Raw genomic sequence first — 16607 nt, forward strand, 5'->3', positions numbered from 1 at the left:
GGTTTTTCCATAGGGTTCTCCCATGTAATTCACCTCTTCCATTGAAGGGTTCTCAAGATCATAAGCTTTTTCTTCAGATGAAGCATCCTTAGTACTGCCTGGTGCAGCTTGCATTCCAGACAGACTTTGAGAAATCATATTGACTTGCTGAGTCAATATTTTGTTCTGAGCCAATATGGCATTCAGAGTATCAATCTCAAGAACTCCTTTCTTCTGATTCGTCCCATTATTCACAGGATTCCTTTCAAAAGTGTACATGAATTGGTTATTTGCAACTATTTTAATGAGTTCTTGAGCTTCTGCAGGAGTCTTCTTCAGATGAAGAGATCCTCGAGCAGAGCTGTCCAATGACATCTTGGACAGTTCAGACAGACCATCATAGAAGATACCTATGATGCTCCATTCAGAAAGCATGTCAGAAGGACACTTTCTGATCAATTGTTTGTATCTTTCCCAAGCTTCATAGAGGGATTCACCTTCCTTTTGTCTGAAGGTTTGGACTTCCACTCTAAGCTTACTCAGTTTTTGAGGTGGAAAGAACTTTGCCAAGAAGGCATTGACTAGCTTTTCCCAAGAGTTCAGACTTTCTTTAGGTTGTGAGTCCAACCATATCCTAGCTCTGTCTCTTACAGCAAAAGGGAATAGCATAAGTCTGTAGACTTCAGGGTCAACCCCATTGGTCTTGACAGTGTCACAGATTTGCAAGAATTCAGCTAAAAACTGATGAGGATCTTCCAATGGATGTCCATGGAACTTGCAATTCTGTTGCATTAGAGAAACTAATTGAGGCTTAAGCTCAAAGTTGTTTGCTCCAATGGCAGGGATAGAAATGCTTCTCCCATAGAAGTTGGGAGTAGGTGCAGTAAAGTCACCCAGCACCTTCCTTGCATTGTTGGCATTATTGTTGTTTTCGGCTGCCATGTCTTCTTCTTGTTTGAAGATTTTTGTTAGGTCCTCTACAGAGGGTTGTGCTTTAGCTTCTCTTAGCTTTTGCTTCAATGTCCTTTCAGGTTCAGGGTCAGCCTCAACAAGAATGCTTTTGTCTTTGTTCCTGCTCATATGAAAGAGAAGAGAACAAGAAAATATGGAATCCTCTATGTCACAGTATAGAGATTTCTTGAGGTGTCAGAGGAAAAGAAGAATAGAAGGAGGAGGTAGAAGAATTCGAACTTATCAAGAGGGATAGAGTTTGAATTGTTCATTGAGGAGGAGTGTTAGTCCATAAATAGAAGGATGTGAGAAGAAAGGAAGAAATTTTCGAAAATAAATTAAAAAGATTTTAAAAACATTTTGAAAAATTGAAGAATGATTTTCGAAAAATATGATTGGGAAAGAAATAAAGTGATTTTTGAAAAAGACTTTGAAATTAGAAATAAAAAAGATATGATTAAAAACTATTTTGAAAAAGATGTGATTAAAAAGATATGATTGAAAAGATATAGTTTTAAAAAGATATGATTGAGAAGATATGATTTGAAAAACATTTAAAAAGATTTGATTTTGAAAAATAATGACTTGGCTAACAAGAAATTTAAAAGATATGATTCAGACATTAAATCTTTCTCAATAGAAAAGGCAACATACTTGAAATGTTGAATCAAATCATTAATTGTTAGCAAGTATTTTTGAAAAGTGGAAAGAAATTGATTTTGAAAAAGATTTGATTGAAAAGATATGATTTGAAAAAGATGTGATTTTGAAAAATTATGAAAACTTGAAAAAATTTGAATTAAAAACAGAATCTTCCCTCTTGTGCCATCCTGGCGTTAAACGCCCAGAATGGTATACATTCTGGCGTTTAACGCCCAAAACTCACCCCTTTTGGGCGTTAAACGCCCAGCCAGGCACCCTGGCTGGCGTTTAAACGCCAGTTTTCCTTCCTCACTGGGCGTTTTGAACGCCCAAGTTTTTCTGTGTAATTCCTCTACTGCATGTTCTTAATCTTCAATTCTCTGTATTATTGACTTGAAAAGACACAAATAAAAAATTTTTGAATTTTTAATAATGAGGAAAAATCAAAATGAAACTAAGATCAAATAAATAATGCATGCAAGACACCAAACATAGAAGTTTGTATACTATTGACACTAACAAAATAAGAATGCATATGAGAAACAACAAAACACTCAAGACAAGAGAATTTAAAGATCAGAATAAGGAAATCATCAAGAACAACTTGAAGATCAATTAAGACAAATGAATGAATTCAAAAAAAATGCAAGAAGAATAGAAACATGCAATTGACACCAAACTTAAAATTAGACACTAGACTCAACAAGAAACAAAAAATATTTTTGGTTTTTATGATTTTATAATTTTTTTTGGATTTTTTTGAAAATTAAGTGGAAAAGAAAATAAAGATGTCAAAATTCTTAATGAGAATTCCAAGAATCATGTAATGTTAGTCTAAAGCTTCAGTCTAAAGAAATTAGACATGCCTAGCCAAGCTTCAGCAGGACATTACATTCAAGAGCTAAATTGATGAAAATCAATCAGCTTTGGTGATGATAAGAACATCACCTTGAAACTCTAGAATTCATTCTTAAGAATTCTGAAGAAAAATACCTAATCTAAGCAACAAGATGAACCATCAGTTGTCCAAACTCAAACAATCCCCGGCAACGGCGCCAAAAACTTGGTGCACGAAATTGTGATCATCAATGGCGCCATCAACATGGTACGCTCAATTGCAATCTCAACTCTTTATCACAACTTCGCACAACTAACCAGCAAGTGCACTGGGTCGTCCAAGTAATAAACCTTACGCGAGTAAGGGTCGATCCCACGGAGATTGTTGGTATGAAGCAAGCTATGGTCATCTTGTAAATCTCAGTCAGGCAGATTCAAATGGTTATGGATGATTTATGAATAAAGCATAAAATAAAGATAGAGATACTTATGTAATTCATTAGTGAGAATTTCAGATAAGCGTATGGAGATGCTTTGTCCCTTCGGTCTCTCTGCTTTCCTACTGTCTTCATACAATCCTTCTTACTCCTTTCCATGGCAAGCTGTATGTTGGGCATCACCGTTGTTAGTGGCTACAGTCCCGTCCTCTCAGTGAAAATGTTCAACGCGCTTTGTCATAGCACGGCTAATCATCTGTCGGTTCTCAATCAGGTTGGAATAGAATCCAGTGATTCTTTTGCGTCTGTCACTAACGCCCAGCTTTAGGAGTTTGAAACTTGTCACGGTCATTCAATCCTTGAATCCTACTCAGAATACCACAGACAAGGTTTAGACCTTCTGGATTCTCTTGAATGCCGCCATCAATTCTAGCTTATACCACGAAGATTCTGATTAAGGAATCCAAGAGATAAACATTCAAGCCTTGGTTGCTTGTAGAACGGAAGTGGTTGTCAGGCACGCGTTCATAAGTGAGAATGATGATGAGCGTCACATAATCATCACATTCATCATATTCTTGGGTACGAATGAATATCTTAGAACAAGAATAAGCTGAATTGAATAGAAGAACAATAGTAATTGCATTAATACTCGAGGTACAGCAGAGCTCCACACCTTAATCTATGGTGTGTAGAAACTCCACCGTTGAAAATACATAAGAACAAGGTCTAGGCATGGCCGTGAGGCCAGCCCCCAAATGATCTAAGAACTAGACGTCCAAAGATGATCCTAAGATCTAAAGTGATCAAAAGATGTGAATACAATAGCAAAAGGTCCTATTTGTAGAGAACTAGTAGCTTAGGGTTTACAAAGATGAGTAAATGACATAAAAATCCACTTCCGGGCCCACTTGGTGTGTGCTTGGGCTAAGCATTGAAGCTTTCATATGTAGAGACTTTTCTTGGAGTTAAACGTCAGTTTTTGTGCCAATTTGGGCGTTTAACTCCCATTCTTGTGCCAGTTCCGGCGTTTAACGCCGGGCAGTCTTGAGCGGAATTGGAACGCCGGTTTGGGCCATTAAATCTCAGGCAAAGTATGGACTATTATACATTGCTGGAAAGCCCAGGATGTCTACTTTCCAACGCAGTTAAGAGCGCGCCAATTGAGCTTCTGTAGCTCCAGAAAATCCACTTCGAGTGCAGGGAGGTCAGAATCCAACAGCATCTGCAGTCCTTGTCAGCCTCTGAATCAGATTTTTGCTCAGGTCCCTCAATTTCAGCCAGAAAATACCTGAAATCACAAAAAAATACACAAACTCATAGTAAAGTCCAGAAAAGTGAATTTTAACTAAAAACTAATAAAAATATAATAAAAACTAACTAAAACATACTAAAAACATACTAAAAACAATGCCAAAAAGCGTATAAATTATCCGCTCATCAACTACAAAAGCAAATAAACCCCAGGAGTGATCAAGCAAAAGCTAGAATAGAAAACAGAAAATAAAATAAAATACTAAAAAGAAGAAAGAAAGGGAGAATGAAACTCAACCACCTTAGTGCTGATTGTTACTCAGGCTATGCTCTTCTATGAAGATGATTCACCTCCCTTAGGTGCTATTGATGATACTATACACCTAGAGCTCGTTCTGCAATACCAAACTTAAAAAGTTTGCTTGTCCCCAAGCAAAGAAGACTTGGTCCCCTCTTGGTGTTGAACGCCAGAACTGCTTCCCTTATGGGCGGTGAACGCCCAAACTCTCTTCTCCCTTCTGGCATTGAACGGTAGTAAGGGGTATCCTCCAGGGTGTTCTATTTCTCTCCTACGCATTTCTATTTCTGTTCTAAGTGCTACACATAATCACAAACGTTAGAAAAAGAGAAAAACTATGAAAAACAATAGAATATGTACCAAACCTCAACCAAACAGAGAAGTTATTTTTGAGAGATTGTATGTGTACTTAAGTGGTTGTAAAAATGGGTTCAAAGGTGGCTACCGTCCTTTGATTGGATTAGATGGAGAATTCCTCAAGACTCAGTTTGGTGGACAAATTTTGTCAACAGTTGGACAGGATGCAAAACATCATATCTACGTCATTGCGTGGGAATTGTGGAGATAGAGAATAGGGAAAACTGGAAGTGGTTTCTTGAATCACTGCATCTAGACTTATGACACTATAAGGATAATGGCTAGTGCTTTATATCCGATATGCAAAAGGTAACCATGCATATTCGACAATATTAATCATGTTATTAGTTAACTGTTATTGTTGTTATGACAATTATGTTGTGAATGAATAATACAACTTATTTGCTTATTTTTTAACTTGATAGTATGTATGCTATATTAGTTCACATAGGTTTCATTTAGTTTTCAAGTTGTTTGATTGAAATGTTGGCTGAGTAGTTGGTGATTAGCATGGTTAGTGCGCCTATTATTGAAGTTAACATGTGATAGTTACTATATGTTTTGTTATACCATTGTACATAAGTTCTATATAGGGTTTACTATGGGCTATCGACTTAAACGTCAGAGACTATTATGTGTACTCGTATTAAATGTGAAGGACTTTTATGGTGAGGGTGAGTTTATGTTAGGGACTGTTATGGTAATCGACCATAATTAGCAGGAACTAATACACTATGACTAAACTGTTATGTAATGTTCCTAATTGGCAGGGACTAATATCAGCAGTGCAAGAGGTGATGCCCAATGTGCACAATCATTTTTGCGTCTGGCATTTGTGGAGAAATTTCAACAAGAGTTGGAAGGATTTACAACTAATGGGGCTTTTATGGGAATGTGCAAGGGCAACGACTCATCAAGAGTTTAGGGATGGAATGGACAAGATAAAAAGACTGAATGAGGATGCATGAATATATTTAGATAAATGGCAAAGAGATGCATGGACTAGAAGCGCATTCAACCATAAGCCGAAGTTGGATGGCATTTGTAACTATGCATGTGAGGTGTTCAATGCAAAGATCAAGGATGTAAGAGTCAAGCCTATTATAACATTGCTGGAGGAGGTTCAAATGTTTGTTATGCGGACCATAGCCAAGAACAAGTGAAACTAAATAATCATACTGGAGTGTTCACACCAGTTATAAAAAGTCGATTGGAGAAAGTTAGAAAAGAATCTAAGAATTGAAAGCCTATTTGACAGGGAACAATGGATACAAAAAGTTTAAGGTGCATGGGCACCCAACTAACCATGTGGTGGACTTAGAAAAAAGACTATGTACTTGCCAATTTTGGATGTTTATAGGTTATTTGCATTGTTATAATAATTGTTTTTGTGCTAAATTAATAATCTGATTAATGGTATATAACTAAAACCCATGGTTGCTATGACTGTTATTCATATGCAGGTATTCCTTGTGTGCATGCATGTGCTGCACTATCTCGAGTTAACAAGCTACCAAAAGACTTTTGTCACCGCTTACTAATGATGGAGTCATACAGAAAAACATATAATCATCATATTAATCCAATTCCTGGACAACCATTATGGGATCATACAGAGGAATGAAAACCTAGAAAACTACAGATGAAAAGAAGGATGGATGCTGATGAGAAGGGTGGTGGAGGATCTAAAAAGTCTAAAGTTGATCCCAAGCCTCAAAGTAACAATGGAGATAATGTTCATCTAAAGAGGCAGTTGAGTCCCTTTACTTGCAGCTTCTGTGGTGATAAGGGAGATACAAAGAGAGGTTGCAAGAAGAAGAGAGCTTGTGATGCTGCTGCTGCTGCTAAAGCTGATAAGAAGAAGAAAAATGAAGGAGGTGCTCCTGTATCTGAGCAGCAACTTCAGCAGCCTCAATATGATGCTGACTGATGTTAAGATTTTTGCTAGTAAAGAATTTTACAAAAATATAGTCACGTTGTGAGTATAGATTCTAAACCAACAGAAAATCCCTTCGTACAAACGTTTTGGTTGTCACAAGTAACAAAACCCAATAAATTTATAAACTGAAGTATTAAAACCTCAGGTTGTCTTCTCAAGGAATTGCAGGGAAGTATGATTTATTATTGGTTATGGAAAAACATTATTTGGGTTTGAAAAAGGTTTTAAGCAAGAGAAATAGATTGCAAGAATTAATAAATTAATAACTAATAAAACTCTTGGCAATGTATGAAAACTGGAAGTCCTATCCCAGGTATCCTTATCAATTCTGATGAGAATTGGATTTTTCTCCCCACTAAGTTAACCTCTAACTATGAAGGTAAGTCAAGTGGATGGAATAAGTTTGGTTCCTCAAGTCCTAGTCTTTCCTTGGAAAGGGCTAGAGTTATTGGAACTCGAGTTAATTCTTGAAGAATTCCAATTTTCAGTCAACAATGAGTTTGACAACTCAAGAGTTACCAATTAATCAATTAAAGCCAAGAATATAAAAAGCTAAATGAAAAATCATTAATCTGAAATACCTCAATTGCATTAATAAAATAAAATAAATCCAAACATGAAGAGTCATAAGCCAAATAGGCAACATCAATAATCAACAATTAAGAGAAGTCGAAATAAAAAGATATTGAACCTAATAGAAAGATGAGATAAAAATATTCCTAAGTTCTAAAAATCCTAATCCTAATCCTAAGAGAGAGGAGGGAACCTCTCTCACTAAAAACTACATCTAAATCCTAAAAAGTGTGTATTCTCTATATGCCTTATGAATGGTTGGATTCCTCCATTTATAATCCTTTAATCCATGTTCTCTGGGCTTGGATCTGGGCCAAAAAGGGCCCAGAAATCGCTGAGGACGACTTCTGTAAATTCTGCAGATTGCGCACGTCACGCATCCGCGTGGGACATGCGGTCGCGTCATCTGGAGTGTTGCTCTTCCACGCGGTCGCGTCAATCATGCACCCGCGTCAGTTGTATTTTGCAAGTCACACGTTCGCCTCATCCATGCGCTCGCGTCGGTTCTCTTTCATGCGAACCATGCGTTCGCGTCACTGTCGGTTGCAACAAAACTCCAATTTGTGCTTTCCTTTCATTTTTGTATGTTTCCTTTCCATCCTTTAAATCATTCCTGCCCTATAAAACCTGAAAGTACTCAACACACAAATCACGGCATCGAATGGTAAAAAAGGATAATTAAAATAATTACTTTTAAAGCATAGAAAACATGTGTTTCATATATATCACATAATAGGGAAGGGAAAGCAAAACTTATGCAATTTCTATGAATAAGTATGTGAAGGGTTGAATAAATCACTTAGATTGAGCACAATATACGTCATAAAATATGGGTTTATCAACCTCTCCACACTTAAATAATAGCATGTCCTCATGCTAAATCCAAGATAAAGAGTAAGGTAAAGTGGTGGAATCTCATGCAATGCAATCTATCCTAAATGCAACTACCTAAATGAGTCATGCAAATCTAGTTATTATTCACCTATATATAAAGCTTTACATGTAGTTAAATTAATTCACATTCTCAAGGAATCATACACGCATAGCCAACCTTAGATAATGTTAAAGCACTTTTACAATTGAGAAAATAAAATATTTTTCAAACTTGCAAGACAATTAACAATTGAGGCAGAGATATATGGTGATGAGCTATTGAACCCTCACTAGATTTTGTGTTTACTCTCTAGTCACTCAGTGTTTATTGGGTTAATCACTTTAATCTTCTTTTTATCCTTGCTTTCTATAATTTTGTTCTTCATCTAACCAATCAACAATTATAGAATATAGACATACAAAAATTATGAGGTCTTTTCAAGGTTGTAATAGGGCCAAGGTAGAGGTAAGGGTATATGTATAAGGTTAAGTGAGCTAATATGTGAATCCTTGATTAGTCTAAGATCTCACCTAACATATACATACTTTATACAAATCAAAAAGTTTCTTAACCTATTTGCCCAAAATTTCACTTTGTATTGCAAACTCATGCATTAAATTTAACTTTGTCCCATGTGCATTGATTCTTTTTATTTTGTGTTTGGGGAAATTAATTATTTTTTTTGTATCCCCTTATTGAAATAATTTTTTTTAATACACATGGTATATTTAATTATTTTGATTTCACATGAGCATGCTTCCCAAATTTTTACATAACTTGTTCAATTTAATTTCCTACTTTTTCTATCATCCCATGTTCCCATAAAATTTCCCACACTTAAATTATACACAATTTCTATCTTAAGCTAACCAAGGATTCAACTTGGGATTTTTATTTTGTTTTTCTGCTTAAGGCTAGTAATGTGGTTGTAAAACAGAAGGGGATTAAAAAGCTCAAGGGGGCTAACAAGGATGGCATAAAAGGTAGGCTTTATTTGGGATAAATGAGTTGATAATCAAACATGGCATCAATCCTATCTTGGTATGTATCAATATTCTATATTGGATATATAGATTAAAGCAAAGTAAAGAGCACCAGAATAAAAAAGAAGGGTGAAGCACACAGGAATAAAAATTATGGTCTAAATATACCATATAATTAAGCTCAAAACTCACAGGCTGTGTGTTCTCAAGCTCATAAATCATATATCAGTTATGTATGTCATGCAAGTAGAATTTAAAAGTTTAAATTATTCTCAATGTAAAATATATTAGATGGCTTTAAAGTTTTAGTGTTCCTCCTTGATGAAATGTTGCCAACTAACTAACATGTAATGCTATATATACAAGGGGTGTGGATTGATTCTGTTAAAGTCTCTAGCTTACTTCCTTTTTATTTTCAATCAAATTAACTACCATATGCTAAAAAGGGTAAACTATACTAATTAATCCACTTAATATATAACTAGTAAACTAAGGTGCAAATCGAGCTAAAATATCCAAGATGTATATACAGCCCAAAGTGCATAATGCAAAAAGTACAATAAAAGCAAAAGAGAGAAATGTGCAAAAATACAAAAAATAGACAAAATAAGAAGAGAGTCGGTAGTAGTTCACCAAAATAAATAGATGCCAGAGATGGTGACCTCCCCACACTTAAATAATAGCATCGTCCTCGATGCTCACTCAAGCAGGGTGTGACGAAATGCCATCTCCGGAAAGGATGGGCTACTGGTGTCTCGATGGTAGGCTGAGGGTCTGCAGTCGCTGTGAGAATCAGAGGAGTGGTCTGCTGAATCAGGGGCTCTGTCCGTAGAGGAACCTCCGGATTTGTGGTCTGTAGCTGGTGGTGCTCCTCATGATGTGGTGCAATGTGGTCGGGACCTCCCTGCTTAGCCTGGGTAGGTTCCTCCTCCTCGTGATCGCTCACCTCCTCCTCAGATGTGTCGAAGGGCGTGTCGGGCTCGGAGGGAATGTCACCACTAGAGCGGATCATCAGCTTGAGGTGCTCATAGCATCGCTTGTGGCGACACTCAGACCTCTCAAAAAGTCGCCTGGTGCGACGGTCAGATCTCTCAAACTGCTGCTGGTGATGGCGCTCCATCTGATCTAGGTGATCAAAGAGTCGGTGCACCAGATGGTAAACGGGCTCAGGAGCAGGTGGGGGTGCAGTGGGTGGTGCTGGGCCAATGGAAGCAGAAGGGGTAGCTGAAGAGGTAGTTATCTCAGTAGTGTCAGTGAGAAATGGAGGGCGGTATCCGAAAGCTAGGAACTTTCGACTGTGAGGGATGATCTTTCGGCACTCTGCTGCGGGGGGCTTTTCATCAACAGCCTCCCAAGGGATCTCAGCTCGGCGACCCAACTAAGTAATCAGGTAAGGAAAAGAGAGGGTGCCTCTAACATGGACCCTGGCCATGTAATGTCGGATGAAGCGAGGTAGATAAAGGTCCTTACCCGTCATCACACACCAGATGAGGGTAATCATAGCAGCTGGCACCTCCGTCTCATGAGTGCTCGACATCACATAGTTTCTTAGAATCTGTTGCCATAGTCGAGCCTCATCATTCAGATATATAAGCCTGATTCCCTTTGGTACCAATGTGCTAGTTCCCATGACCCAAGGAACAGTAGGATCAAGAGTGGTGTCTTTCTTTACTGCATCCCAATCAAACCTCATGAATCTCATATCTTCCTCAACTTTCTGGTAACCATCTGGCTGATCTGATTTAGGTGGAAGATGGAGGATTTCTTTAATTACTTCCTCAGTAACCAGAATCTGTTTGCCTTTGAGCTGTACTGCATCCAGGGAAGAGAGAAAGTAGTTACAGTAGAATTCTCTAACCCAGGATGAGTTGACCTCAGTTAGGTTCCTCTCCAGGAAGAACCAGCCTCTCTGTTTGATCTGATCTGAGGTGTACTGCTAGAGTTCTTCTGGAATTTTGAGGGTCCTTTCCAGGTGTAGGTTCTTGGCGGTGGCAAAGGTTGGGTATCTCAGCTCACAGTATTTGTTTGCAAATTTTACCGAGTCAGTTGAAGGTACCAACTGATCAGCCTTTTTCTGCGGGGTAAAGTTCTTCTCCCGCCAGGAATCATCATGTAAGATGCCAAGGATGGAACCAAAGGATTCACCTCTTTTCCGTTTGCCAGTTGTTGCTTTGCCCTTACCCCTGCCTTGAGAGTCATACATCTTGAAAAAAAAAACAGAATTTTTCAAGATATAATTGAGGAATAAAAGCAGAAAAATAAGTAGGCAAATAACAATATAAGCATGAAGTGGCAAAGGAGCAGTAGAAAAATGAAATGAGTTAAGTAAATGTATATTTCGGATTGTGTTGGAGTTGAAAAGCGGAGATGAGAAATCACATTCCAAAATGTGTTAGAAGTGGAAAGCTTGTTAAATAGAAAAACAATAATCAAGCCGAGAGTGAAATTAATTTAAAAAAGTAGGGAAAAAGTAAAGTGGGAAGTTAGAAAGTTAAAAATGGGTAAAATTGAAAAAGAAGTTAGAAAGCGAAAATCAGTGAGTTAGTAAAAAGGAAGTCAGAGTAAGTGGCATGATGATTGGTTCCTAAGTAACAAGAATTTCACAATTTGAAGCAACAGTCAACTCATATTCAAGCAAGGAAAATAGGGTATTGATGATGATTCAGATAGAGATAGAAGTAGTAAAAAGTAAGATCAAACCATCAATAAATCAATTTATTAACCAGGAGATCAAAAGTAATAAGAATGCTGGCCCGGGCATTCAAGAATAGGTTTGGTATGCGTGGGGCAGTTCAAAAATGAGAATTGCCAAAACCAATACTTGAATGTAGAAGGAAAAGTAATTTGCAGAAAATTGGGCAGCATTCCGGCTAAAATTGGATGTTCCCGGAAAACAAATAACAAGAATAGTTCATATGTAATGAAATAAGGCTGCACAAATAGCAAGAATAAGAAAGAACAGTGTAACAGCAGCATGTAACAGTTAAGAGTAACATATGAACAGGATCCACATCATAGCCAGAATAAATTGCAGAATAGATAAACAGATAACAGGAATGGTGCAATTATCAGGCCTAAATCTACTATCCAGATCCTAGCTACCTAACCACCTAGAATCCACTACAAACATGCATATCTATCTAGCCCATGCGGAGCAAAAATTGAAAAACAAACTAATGAGTCGCAAGGATGAATCGTCGTATGGTGGAACCTAGTGCGTAAAGAGCAATGAGATGGGGCAGAGATGATGGCAGATGGGTGATGATGCGGCGGTGCTAGGTGAAGCACGGCGGCGCGGCGGTGGGGCAGTGGCCGTCGGAGGGAGACTGCGGTGGGGGCGGTAGTGGAGGAGAGTGAGAGAGGGGGAGAAGAAGGAGGAAAGAAGGGAGGGTTGGGTGTTGTGGCGGTGGAGGTCGCGGCGGTGGGGTGGTGACGGAAGAGAGAGAGAGGGGGGAAAGGAAAGAAGAGAGGGGAGGGGTGGTCGGTGCGACTGTGGTGGCGTGGTGATCTTGGAGGACTGCGGTGGTCGTTGGTGGTCGGAGGTGGTGGCTGGGGTGGTTGAGAGAGAGAGTTGCAGAGGTTAGAGAGAAAGGGGGGTAGGGTTTGGGGACGCGACGAGGAAAGGGTTCGCGTGACTTGGGGTTAGTGATTGCGAAACCATGCGGACGCGTGGAGGATGCGATCGCGTGAGTAGGGTGAAATAGGGTCGATGCGGGTGCGTGGTCGACGCAATCGCGTGGATTGGGTGTAAGATAGGTGACGCGGACGCGTGAGGCACGCGATCGCGTCGCTGGAATTTGTGCTAGACGCACGCTTCCAGCATCGTTTCAGCGCAACTCTCTGTTTGGTTTGGGGTTCATAATATCCGCGCGACGCGATCGCGTCGCTCACGCTTTCGCGTGGGATAGGTGTTGTGTAAGTGACGCGTTCGCGTCGGAGACGCGTACGCGTGGGTTGTTGGTGCTAAACGCGCAATAGCCGCACAATTCCAGCCCAACTTTCTGGGCGTTGGATCTTTACGTCGATATCCAGATCACGCGTTCGTGTGTGTAAGACCCATAATTTTTTAAATAAATCTTATTATAAATTAATTTAAATTCATTTATTCATTAGAAATTTTATTTTTAGAAATGATTTTATTAAAGCTAATTAAATCAGGTTTGATAATTAATTAGAAATTTTACTTAATTTCATAGTTATTGAATAATTTTCTATATTTAAATTATATAGCTTAATAGTTGTAAAAGAATAAGAATTTTATATGATTCGATTTTAGATTAATTGTATTTATATCATTTAGCACTTTAAGTTAAAGATAAAGAAAATGAATTATATTACCATGTATTCTCAATTAGAGTAATTTATTGAGAATCAATTAGTATTTTTATACCACAAATAATATTTTAAAGTAAATTTAGAGATTAAATTAGTTTTCCAAATATTAATACTTTATACTCCAATTTTATTAAAATTACCAAACTATCCCTATACCTAATTTTTACCAAAATCCTAAATTCCCAAAACATCACCCTAACCCTAATTTCCCCAAAAACCCAGCCGCCTTACCTCCTCATTCACGGAACCCCCCTTTACTTCCCTAAGCCATGCAGCATATTCACATAAGAAAGAAAAGAGAAAGAAGGAAAGAGAGATGGGGGACCGAAGGAAGAGAAGAAAGGGAGTGGGGAGAAGAGAGGGAGACGGCGCCGGTGGGCATCACTGCCACCGTCGCCGTCGCTGTGCCGTCGGGAGGGAGATCTGAGAGAGCGAGCACGGAGTTGAGGGGAGCAGAGAAGTCGTTCGCCACTGCTAGACTGCCGTCGCCAGCAATTCGCCGGTGCTGAAGCTCGTCACTGCTGCGTCGCCACCGCGCCGTTGCGTCGTAGGAGCTTCCAGTTCTGTTGCCGCCGTTCGTGCCGTCACCTCCAGCCCGCGCCGTTGCCGTTCGTGAAGAGGGAAAGAGAGAGAGAGAGAGAGAGAGAGAGAGAGAGCTCGGGAGCAGAGGAGAGAGAGGGGAGACCCGTGCTCAGCCACCGCCGTGCCTCTGCCGCCGAGAAGCCCCGCTGCCGCCACTGAGATTCACCATCGGTAAGGGTTTTTGAGTTTGGTTTACCTTCGTTTAAGATTCTAAAAACCTTATTGTCTCTGTGTGTTGGTTTTAGTCACCATCGAAGAAGCTTCAGCCGCCGTCGTCGAGTGTTACTGGGGAACAACCGCCGTGTCTCTGGTTGCCGAAATCACGGACTGGAGAGACGGGTGCTGCCTCTCCTATTGCTGCTGCTTCGTTCTTTTATCGTAAGCGGTCTTTGTTTCCAGTTCCATTGAATTCATTTCTGTTTCGATCCCATCGAGTTTGAATTCTCTATTTTGCTGTAACCATGGTCACTGTTGTTGGAATTACTGACGCCGCTCTCGGTGCTGATTGGATTGACCACCATAGCTATTTTGCATCACCTTCACTTTCCATTATTTCTGTCAAGTCCCGTTCTTGCCGGTGTTGGCCATTGGATTTGTAACAGCTCCAACTTTTATTTCCCTCTTGATTCGGTGAGTTTTCTTGTTTTGGAACTCTCGCGGTTAGCGATTCGTTATAGTTTATTGAGGATTTTGCAATGCTATTTGCTATTTGATTGAGTTTCGGTTATTTCTTGTTGCGATTAGAGTAACTATGGTTGCTGCAAAAGTGGTTTGGAGCCGCGGTTGTGGCTGCCGCTATGATGAGCCGGGGGAAAAAGAGATTCTACGCGTTTAATTATGCGGATTGTGAATAATTGAGGTAGGGGTTTTCTTAAAATCTATTTTATATTACAGAGTTGTGATAAATAGATATTGATGTAAAGAGATTTACTTTTGTGATTATATTTGTCTTATGGATGTGATGGTTTGTTGGACTGAGTTATTGGGCGCTTGATTGCGTGAGTGGTGTGTGGTTGTGGATAAAAACCGGTTTGGAATGTCATTTACTTGATTATTAAGGAAGGTGGATTTTTTTGGTTTTGGAGTTTACTTAGTAATATATAAATGAAACGATTTTGGAAATAATTTGAGATATGAAAATAAATTGATTCTGGGAGCGGTTTGATTGTGAGTTGGTTTGATTTTATGAATGATTTAATATTTGAGCTGATTTGATTTTAAAAAGAGTTTTATTGTTAGAGTTGGTTGGTTTGAAAATAATTTGACATTGGAACTGGTTCAATTCTGGAAAATGTTTGAGATTTGGATATGGTTGAGAAAAGGTTTGAGAAATGTTTGGATGGGACCCGAAAAGGGTGGCAGTGTCCGAGTTTTAGAGGGGATGTTGTCGAAATTTTATAAAATTAGAAGTTTTATTTAAAGTAACAAATTAAAAAGATTTGTTTTTAAGCATTATACGTTTTAAGATTGATTTGCCTATCAAAGAAAGAATTTTGTTTTGGAATTGAGATTGTTAACGAACAGAATGAAAAAGAGGAGGATGAGGATTTTATTTGAAATATGGCTTTGAAATGAACTTGGAAATGAAATTTGGATTAATGAATGATTATGATGTTGAGAATGTTGAGATATGATCTTTGAATTATTCATTGACTTATGAATTTGAAATATCTGAGATACGAGGTTCCCTGGATTAAGTGCCGTGGCTTGCCACCACGTGTACCAGGTTGAGAACTCGATACTCTGTTGACCCTACGACGTAAGTGTGACCGGGCACTATATAAATTCCCGGGAATGTTACCCCCATTGAGCAATATTGATTATTTGAGATAAAGCTATGCATAGACTCTTGGGGATGCACGTCGGGGGACAGTCTAAGGACAATTCAGACTTGTCGGGTTGGCTGGATAACCGACAGATGAGCCTCATCAGCCATAGGACAGGCATGCATCATATGCATTTGTATGCTTTGCTTGGGTTTGAACTTGTTTTGGTTTGCCTAATTGCTAAACTGTTCTTAACTGCTACTTGAACTATTTGCTGTAACTGCTACCTACTTGTGCTTTCCTTGTCTGTTTTGCCTGTGATTGTCCTGGCGTGCTACATTTGAGAATGGACTTTGGTGCTGAATTAATGATTGTGTTGTCTGATTGCGTGGTTGATTTCTGATTGAGATTTTTCATATAAGAAAGCAAAGGTTTCGGATTTTTTGATAGATTAAACGTTTCTTTGAAAAGGTTTTGAACGATTACCTACTGGTTTTTAAAAGATTCATAAGGCAATGATAATCACTGAGTTTGAAAACAGTTTTTTTTATTAAATATCTTCTTATGACAACTTTGAAACTCAGTGGTGAGACCGTGTGGTTAGGTTCTCACCCCCCTACAGCTTTACCTTTTCAGGAACCGGAAGAAGCGTTATGAAGAGTTACACTGCATTTGGCTTATATGTTGTTGTATTCATTAGATTATTTTTCTTCCCTCGTCTTTGTTATTACAATTTTGTAAGAGGGATAGGAATTGTATGTTTTATATGTATAATATAAAGTTATTATGTAAGGAGTCTT

General features: G+C 38.7%; 1 non-coding gene across 1 annotated transcript; it reads left to right on the forward strand.

The window, feature by feature from the left end:
• Nucleotides 1-408: 408 nt before the first annotated feature.
• On the forward strand, nucleotides 409-516 carry LOC130964589 (small nucleolar RNA R71). Its single transcript, XR_009080677.1, has one exon. It is a non-coding gene; the product is annotated as a small nucleolar RNA R71 (small nucleolar RNA).
• The last annotated feature ends 16091 nt before the right edge of the window (nucleotides 517-16607 follow it).

Source organism: Arachis stenosperma, chromosome 2 (assembly GCF_014773155.1).
Source record: "Arachis stenosperma cultivar V10309 chromosome 2, arast.V10309.gnm1.PFL2, whole genome shotgun sequence".
Classification (NCBI taxonomy): Eukaryota; Viridiplantae; Streptophyta; class Magnoliopsida; order Fabales; family Fabaceae; genus Arachis; species Arachis stenosperma.